This window comes from Myotis davidii, unplaced genomic scaffold (assembly GCF_000327345.1).
Source record: "Myotis davidii unplaced genomic scaffold, ASM32734v1 scaffold663, whole genome shotgun sequence".
In the NCBI taxonomy this organism is placed as follows: domain Eukaryota; kingdom Metazoa; phylum Chordata; class Mammalia; order Chiroptera; family Vespertilionidae; genus Myotis; species Myotis davidii.
Window position 1 is genome coordinate 7521064 of NW_006295816.1, and position 8701 is coordinate 7529764.

Sequence of the window (8701 nt, forward strand, 5' to 3'; positions counted from 1 at the left end):
TAACGAGGACTGGGCTGGAGCTGGGTTCAGTGAACCATCCAGGCTGCAAGCCCTGGGCTGCCAGAAGAATGGGAGTGCACACGGATGCTCTGACCAGGAGCTGTTTTTGGAATAAAAATTAGGGGTTCAAAAGTTTCCCCTCATGCCTAGGTTTCCTCCACCTACCACATCCTTCCGAAGGCTGCTCAGCCCCAACTCCTCTGCTATGAAAAACACAATCACCGCAAAGCAAATTCATTCTACATCCACCACCTCCATCAGAACCTGTAACAGTTTCCAACACCTTGCTAACTCTCTCAGGCCAGGAGCTAATGCTTTCCTCCAAGTGCAGATGTACACAGTGAAAGACAATGGCTGCCGTGTGGATCAGTCCGCAGCAGCAAAAACACATCTAGGCCCTGGCTGGTTTGGCTCAATGGATGGAGCGCTGGCCTGCGGACTGAGGGGTCCCGGTTTGATTCCAGCCAAGGGCACATGCCTGGGTTGCTGGCTCGATCCCCAGTGGGGGGCGTGAGGGAGGCGGCCGATCAATGATTCTCTCTCATCATTGATGCTTCTCTCTCCCCCTCTCCTTTCCTCTCTAAAATCAATAAAATATATTTTTTAAAAAAACACATCTAGGAAGTAAACTTTGCAACTACCACATGCTGTCTCTAAGGATATCTTTATCCATTTGTCCTCGTGTATCCATTTGTATCCTTGGCAACCAAAATGTTTACAAATTAGTACAATGAATGTTGAACAGATTATTGTTTGGAAGCCAGTTCCAGGTAAGGAAACGCCATAGAGGTGTTTATTCTGAATCAGGGTGCTTTTCCCCAGAGAGCAGCGTCTTGTCAAAACCCAAAACTGATCTGAGGACCTGCGGGGGCTGTGAAAATAGGATCCTGATTGTCTCGGGGTTGACAACCTACTTGGAGACAAAACAACACTGCTTTCTTTGGCTCCAGCAACAAGGATAAATTAAAGCTGTCCAAGGACCACACTGCTCAGTCAGCTCTCTCACAGACTTGTGCAAAGGACCGTTCTGACTGAACAAACACTGCCTGACTCGGCTTTTCTAGAAAGGGAATATGTGTGACCCCAGGAGGGTATCCTTCGCACACAGCCAATATATTTGGCAAATCTTTTAGGAATAGAAACCTTGCTCATTATAGTGAAGCCAGATAAACATGTAAGAAGTAATTTTTCTGAATGCAATTTTAATGACATTGTTTTTGTTACATCTAAAATTATACAATACATTGTTTTTTACCTTATGGAATGTGAATTTGCACTAGAATGGTACGTGAATAAATAATTCCAAAATTTTCTACAGATGGGGCAAATGGGTCCAGGAAATGGAACCAAAGGTATGATTTGTGTCCTTGTTTGTCATTTCCCCTACTTGAAAATTTCAGAGGCTCTCCCCAGTTACAGAGCAAAGTCCTTGCTTCTTAGTGAATATGGCCCACAGGACGCCTCCTGTCCACCTTGCCCCTTTATCCCTCACAACCACCCCTCTGTTATAGGTCAGAAACATCCTGCTTGTGTGGTGAACGTCTATTCATCCTCAACAACCCAGCTGAGGTCTCACCTCATTAAAGGATGCACCCACTTTGGGGCTGTCTCTGTGACTTTTGCATATACTTCCATTGGTGGGCATGTCCCACTGGAAGAGTGTGGCTGCATGTCTGGGATCCCAGCTTGATCTCTTTGAGAGAAGGGCTTCTGTCTGAATCCCCAGGGCTCTGCTGTGCCCTCCACCCTTTGAATTGAGTATCTTTGCAATCCTCTGGGGTGTTATGTAGAACTCAGGTGGCTTTGGCTAGATTCTCAGCATGGTTATTTTAAGAATTAAGGTTTTAACGTAAGTGCTCCCTCCATAGACAATATTATTTTTCAATGTGTGCTTAGTTTTTATAATCATTTGTCTTTCTTAATCTGCTTGTGATTTTAAAAATAAGAATTGTGTTTTTCCTTCTCTATGAAAATGATGGAATTTTGAATGTACTCCCACGTAAGTAAACAAATCCTCTCTCGTAATTTTTCCTGATTAAAGGAGAGGCAAGCAATCGTCCAGATTTGCATTTGTTTATAGAAAAGCCTAAGGGTCAGTGTGGCCTATAGTCTGGGCAGGGGGCGAAGGGAAAGAACCCGGATTACCTGCTGGGCTGGTTGATTACTTTGCCTTGGGTTCTCCAAGGGCATCAGTCTCGGGGAGATGAAGAGACCAGGCCAGAGACAAGCTAAGATATGCACTGGATTGCTGACCACCCCTTTCGTTATTTTGTGTCCAAGGCCATTATCTGAGTCATCCAATGGCAGTTACATTTGTAAACTTCCTCGGCTGGATAAAATGCCACTTATCTTTGTAGTTTATATACCTCCATCTTTATATTTATAATATTTATAATATAATAATATAACATGTTATATTATATTATAAATTATCCATCTATTAAAAAACCAGAGGAGGAGTCAAGGGGGACTCCAAGGTATATAGTTTGAGTGACCAGGTGGGCAGTGGAAGCATCTGCTGGAGGTTTGGAGGAAGAACCACAATCATGAGTTCAGTTTTGGATGCAATGGAGTTGAGGCGTTAGAGGGGCATCTAGATGGAGATGCCAAATGGAAAGTGCAGAGGAGACGTCCGGGCGGGAGATAGAATCTGAGAGTTGTTAGAGTGTAGGTGGCAATGAAGCCTTGATGGATGGAATTGCCTTGGTGGCAGAATGTTGGGTGAGAAGAGGGTATAACTGTGCCGTAGGACACCCCCACATTTACAGGCTAGGTGGATGAGGAGTGATTGGCAAGGAATAAAGAGAAAAGTCAGAGAGGAAGGAGGGACACTGGGACATATGAGCACGGGAGCCAAAGGGAAGGAGTGTTTCAAAAGAGGAAGTAGTCAACTTCGTAGAAAGATTCTGAGACACTGGTGGCGTGATATGAGGATATAAAGAGTACATTAGCCTAACCGGTTTGGCTCAGTGGATAGAGCATTGGCCTGTGGACTCAAAGGTCCCAGGTTCGATTCTGGTCAAGGGCATGTACCTTGGTTGCGGGCACATCCCCAGTAGGGAGTGTGCAGGAAGCAGCTGATCGATGTTTCTCTCTCATCAATGTTTCTAACTCTCTATCCCTCTTCCTTTCTCCCTGTAAAAAATCAATAAAATATATATATTTTTTAAAAAGAGTACATTAGATTAAGAGACATGAAAGTAATTGGTGACTTTAGCAAGAATTGTTGCCATGGAATGTTTAAAACAGAAATTGGGTTAGGGGGTTTGTGGAGGGCCAGAGTTTGAGAATGAAGGGGAAGAGAGTCGTGGAAGCTAGGAAGTGAGTGGTTTCCCAGTTTAGTAGTGTGCCTAACACAGTAAGTTGAAAGAAAGGAAGGTCATGAATAAGACCCTAGATCAGCGGTGGGCAAACTACAGCCCGCGGGCCGGATTCGGCCCGTTTGAAATGAATACAACTAAAAAAAAAAAAAGACCGTGCCCTTTTATGTAATGATGTTTACTTTGAATTTGTATTAGTTCATACAAACACTCCATCCATGCTTTTGTTCCAGCCCTCCGGTCCAGTTTAAGAACCCACTGTGGCCCTCAAGTCAAAAAATTTGCCCACCCCTGCCCTAGATGTTTGCACTACTGGAATTACAGAGGAGGTAGTTTCAAGTATTGGCAAGGTCCACAGTGTGCCAATGAATGGATGAGGCAGAGTGTACAGTACATGAGTTTGACAAAGGTAGACAAATGGTGGCTTAGGTCATAGTGTCTTGATGAAAAGACATAGGGTTTTCCCCCCAAAATTTCTACTCCCCAAACCTAGAATACTATGAAACACCTGGAATAGTTTTTAAAAGTGTTTAACTCTTATTAAAAATTGGACCGCTCAGTATTTTGCTGAGCACTCTACTTGAACTTTCTGAACTAGTGATCACTATTAGCAATCTAGATCAGGTCCAAAAGAGTGTTAAGAGATTCACTAGTACCTGTATTTTCATCCGTACACATCTGGTGGGTAGGTCTCTGTTATGAGTTTGTCTTGGTATCATTTGCTTCTTCTTTTTTTTTTCTTTTCCTAAAAGTGAAGCAGCACAATGTGTTCTGGTTACTTAGGTTGTAGTCAATTCGAGTGCATTATGCACAGAGCTTCACTCTCACATTCTGCATCCGATTCCTGACTTTTAATGCTGTTGCTCCAGAGTCTAACGCTGCTCTTTCCCCTCTGCCCATTCATGCCACACATGGACTCTAACTAGGGATGAACTATATTCTTCTATTTCCTGTATCTTGATGCTCTGGCATCTGGGGCCTTGCTGTTCCTGGAGAGACTGCCCCTCTCAAGGCTAATTAATTCTAAGACACAGCAAAGGACTCCCCTGTTCAGAGTGCCTTTTATATGCAAACCAACCATTCCAGAGCCTAAGCACACCAACTACCGTTTGTTGTTTTTTAGCAAACTGTCACAGATTGAGCCAAAATTCCTCTATCCTAATCATCCCAGGGCCAAGTACCAGATGACTCAGGTCAACTCTACACTCCAGAGTCCCCCGCTGAACTTATTTAAACTTGCCCATCCTAAACATGCTTACCCTGCCTGGCTCATTCATACCTGTACAAAGGTACAATAAAGTCTCTTGCTCATGCCTTCCTAGCCCCTTCAGGCTCCTGGCGGACTCTGGTGCTTCCCCATCTAGCCCTCCATGGTCTGGCATGCCCTCTCCTCTTGGGAACTGTGAGTAACAAACTATCTTTTCATTTAAAAAGAAATTTTTTTGAGAGAGAGAGTTTAGAGAAACATCAGTATGAGAGTGAAACATCTATTGGCTGCCTCCTGCACACTCCCTACCAGGGATCAAGTGCACAACCTGGGCCCTGACCTGGAACCAAACCATAGAACCAGCAACCTTTCGGTGCACCGGAGCCACACCAGCCAGGGTCACAAACTATCTTTTCAATGGCAGTCATCTGATTTGCTGGCCTTACCAAACCTAAACAAAAACAAAATCCCAGGTACATTTTAAAATATACTGGTCCCTTGACCACAGCTAACACCAGGTTTTACCTAATGCATTGTAACAGAAGCACCAGAATCCAGAAGGCCTTCACAGCCACGCAGGACGTCACTCCTGGAGTCCATGCGATGGTACCTAATCCTCAGGTTGGCAGTCTGCAGACTGTGGAAAGCACCTCAACTCCCAGCACAAGACTCTCCTGGCCTTGAAGCCTTCCATGTCCTGACCCCAATTTTTTTGACTAAGTGTGAGGAGGCCCTTATTTTTCACCCCAGGATGGCTCACCACAGGAACACATAATCCTTCAAGTAGAAAACACTTTCTCCAACTCCAGGATGACTTTTACAGCTCAGATAAGGCAATTATAACAGCTAATGCTACATTTTCTCAAAAGCTGGGTTCCTCAACATTAAATAGCACCATGTGCAGAATCCCAAAGTTCTAACCTAATTTCATATTTAGAAAAAAAATATTTACCTACCTAATCCAGGGAATAGTCCTGTGAAAGCCATAATACATTCACTTAACTACAGAGATCATATAACAAATTAATCAACGCCCCCTCAGTCAGATTTATGATAACATCAGAGTTTTTTTTGGGGGGGGGGTGCTTTATATGTGTGTATCTAAAGAATCTATTTTAAGAATAATAAAACTGCCAGCCACCTCCAAACAGCTTTCCCACTTACGAGCAAACAAATGAAAGTTCCGTTTACCAGACACCCTGTCAACGTGAAGGCAGCCAGCGAGCCTGGAGCGGCTCGTCAGGACAGCTCTTATCGAACTGTATCTGTTTTCAGCAGATGGTTTTGCTTAGAAAGAAATGATCACATTTATGACACTCATACTCACAGAGTAGCAGACATGAATCCAACACACACAAAGAATCTAGATTAAATACCTCACCATACACCTATCAAGTTTATGTACACATCACTGTAATTACTGTTTGTAAGTAAGGGACAGCACTTACACACTTTGGTGAATATTGGGAATTATCAGAAAAAAAGCCCTGGATTTTTAATTTTTTTCATTTTCTTGTAATTTTAGGTACTCATTTAAAATCCTACTAACCACTAGATAAACAACACCTTAAAAATTTGTACAATCGGATTTAAGTGTGAATTTGGATATGCATGATCTATAATGCAACCATAGTCCTTCCAAACTTCATAACCTGGACCTAATCATGAGAAAACATCAGACCAAACCCCAAGTGAGGGACATTTAACAAAATAACTCCTTACCCTGGCCAGTGTAGAGCACTGGCCTTTGCACCCCAGGGGTCCACCTGAGGGTCCGGGTTTGATTCCTGGTCAAAGGAAGGTACCTACGTGGGTTGCAAATTTGACCCCAGCCCTGGTAGTCAGGGTACGTGTGGGAAACAACCAGTCAATGTGTCTCTCTCATATCAATGTCTTTCTCTCTCTTAACCTCCCTTCCACTCTCTCTAAAATCCTCAGGCGAGGATTATCAAAATGATAATAATAATAATAATAATGATAACAACTCCTCAAATAATAACTAGTCGAGGCAGGAAAGAGAACGACTGTCTTGGGTACTGTTCCAAAGTAATGGAGACGAAAGGACATGGCCACTACAGGGGATGCATGATCCTGGACTGATTTCTGGGATAACTGGTGAAATCTAGTTGTCTGCAGAGTAGATAATAGTATTTTCTCCATGTTAATTTTTTTATTTTGATCACATCTGTCATTTAATTTCAAATGGCTCAGAAAAAAATAATATGTATATGTGTATACAGAGAAAGGAAGGATAATAAAGCAAATGTAGTAACCTGTCAGCATTTGAGTAATCTGAATTTTTGCACTGCTGGTGATTTTTCTGTAAACATGAAGTAATTTTTGTAATCCACTCACCAAGGCATTCTCCTGCTCTTCGGAATAAACATAAAATAGCATAGCTGCACATCTGACAATAGCCTGTTTTCTGCCTCCCCGATTTATTCATGTAGCATTAAAAATTGTTTTCCCCATGTTCTTCCTAGAATTTTAGCCAAGTTCATAACTTTATTTCCCTGACACATAATCTTTTCTTTCCTTTTTCTATAATCACAAAACTGAAAAAAAAAGAAGAGAGAAACCTCTCTGTGATTCCTGAAATTCTGTTCAAGACAAAGCACGATGTCTTTCCATTTAAGTTTTCTAGGGAACAACGTTCTTCCAAGATTGGGGCTTTGCTGTCCATCCCCTTCCCACCCACCCCCCCACCCCGATTCACCCCCCCACATACACACACATAAACCCGGCTGTATGAAGGAAAGCGTTGATCCTAGATAAGGAAAACTCATTTCAAATCATGATAAGTCATAAAAGGAGAGAAAAAGAAGCAGCCAATAGTGCTGTTGGTCTAGCTCCAGGAACAGGGGGCTTTAGACCGGAATGAGTTAGGGTCCAGAGCCCTTCCCCAGGCTCAGACAATTTCCAGGCATTTGCCAGAACATTCCAGGAGGGCCCTCTGCCCACATCAGAATAGCCTTGGTGTCCTCTGTGCTTGCGTTCTCCCTCCTTTATGCCCTCCCACTCCTGGCAGCTATTCCAGGTTTCCCCAGGGACACAGTGAAACGGCCCATACACAAATGCGCACTTGCCACTGGAGACCAAGTACAACATGAAGATGAAAACCAACGGAATCCCCTTACCTTCAAGTAGCAGTTGTGTGAAACAGGTTCCTCGTCTGTACCAGGCGCCTGAGAGGATGAGGCTGCTCAATGCATGCGGAATATATAGGGAGGGATTATATATCCGGGTTTTTCATTACACAAGGTGTTTTTGATGGGTTCTCAGCCAAGATTCACTTAAAAACAAAAGCTACACAAAGACTACAAAAAGGCCCACAAAGTTTCAACAAAAGGCTAAAGACAGAGCAAACAAAAGCCAAAGAAAGTTTAAACAAAGAGTGAAACAAAGACAACACAAAGGCCAAACAAAGACAAAACAAAGGGCAAAAGAAAATCTAAACAAAAGCTAAGTTACAACCACATTACACACAAACACACACATACACACAGTCACAAACCATATCTACACATCAGCCCCACACTCTCCTATCCCAGTCTCCCACCTCTCACATCCCACGTAACACCCCATTCCAACGCCCTCACCAAGGCTCTCTCCATACTCACTTCCCCAAATCAAACCACACACCAACTCACTCCACCAAACCACACATGCTTCTGCCAACGTGGCACCACCACAGCAATCATCCCAGCTCCCACCGCGCTACACCTCACCCACATGCCACACGCCAAACCCACAAGCGACGAACAGAGTTGGAATCACACTGACAAATCCCTACCTTTGGAATCTCTTTCCACACTCTACTCAGAGTAAACACGCACCCTCCCTAACACTCCCTACATACACAAACATGCATATATACACACATCCAAGACTAGCATCCATACATGCATGCCCTCACACAATTTAGCAAGAGTACCTCAATGTAGTTACTACTGAGGTTAGATCTGGATTATTCTATAACAATTACCATTTACGTTCAAATTTATAAAAACTTTTTAAAAAATCTATAATAGATGATATCTGTAAATTAAGAATCTCATTTAATTAACAGAACACTTCAGTCTTGGACATGGCATTTTCTTATCATTTTCCTGGAGTTTGGGGTTATGCCATTGAATCCTGTAACTGTGCCTCAGTTAAATGTCATGGATCCACT

At 43.1% G+C, this 8701-nt stretch overlaps 1 protein-coding gene across 6 annotated transcripts in view; it reads right to left on the reverse strand.

Moving 5' to 3' along the window:
- Window positions 1–7869, reverse strand: part of MOBP (myelin-associated oligodendrocyte basic protein) — a 29413-nt gene extending 21544 nt beyond the window's left edge. For 4 of the 6 annotated variants that reach the window (XM_006770538.2, XM_006770542.2, XM_006770541.2 and 1 more), the window contains exons 1-2: window positions 7665–7869; window positions 3977–4065 (exon numbers count right to left, since the gene is read on the reverse strand). The gene's annotated coding sequence lies outside the window, so the exon portion shown is untranslated. The remainder of the gene's footprint in view (window positions 1–3976; window positions 4066–7664) is intronic. The other 2 variants (XM_006770543.2, XM_006770539.2) reach the window with 2 other exon arrangements.
- Window positions 7870–8701: the final 832 nt, after the last annotated feature.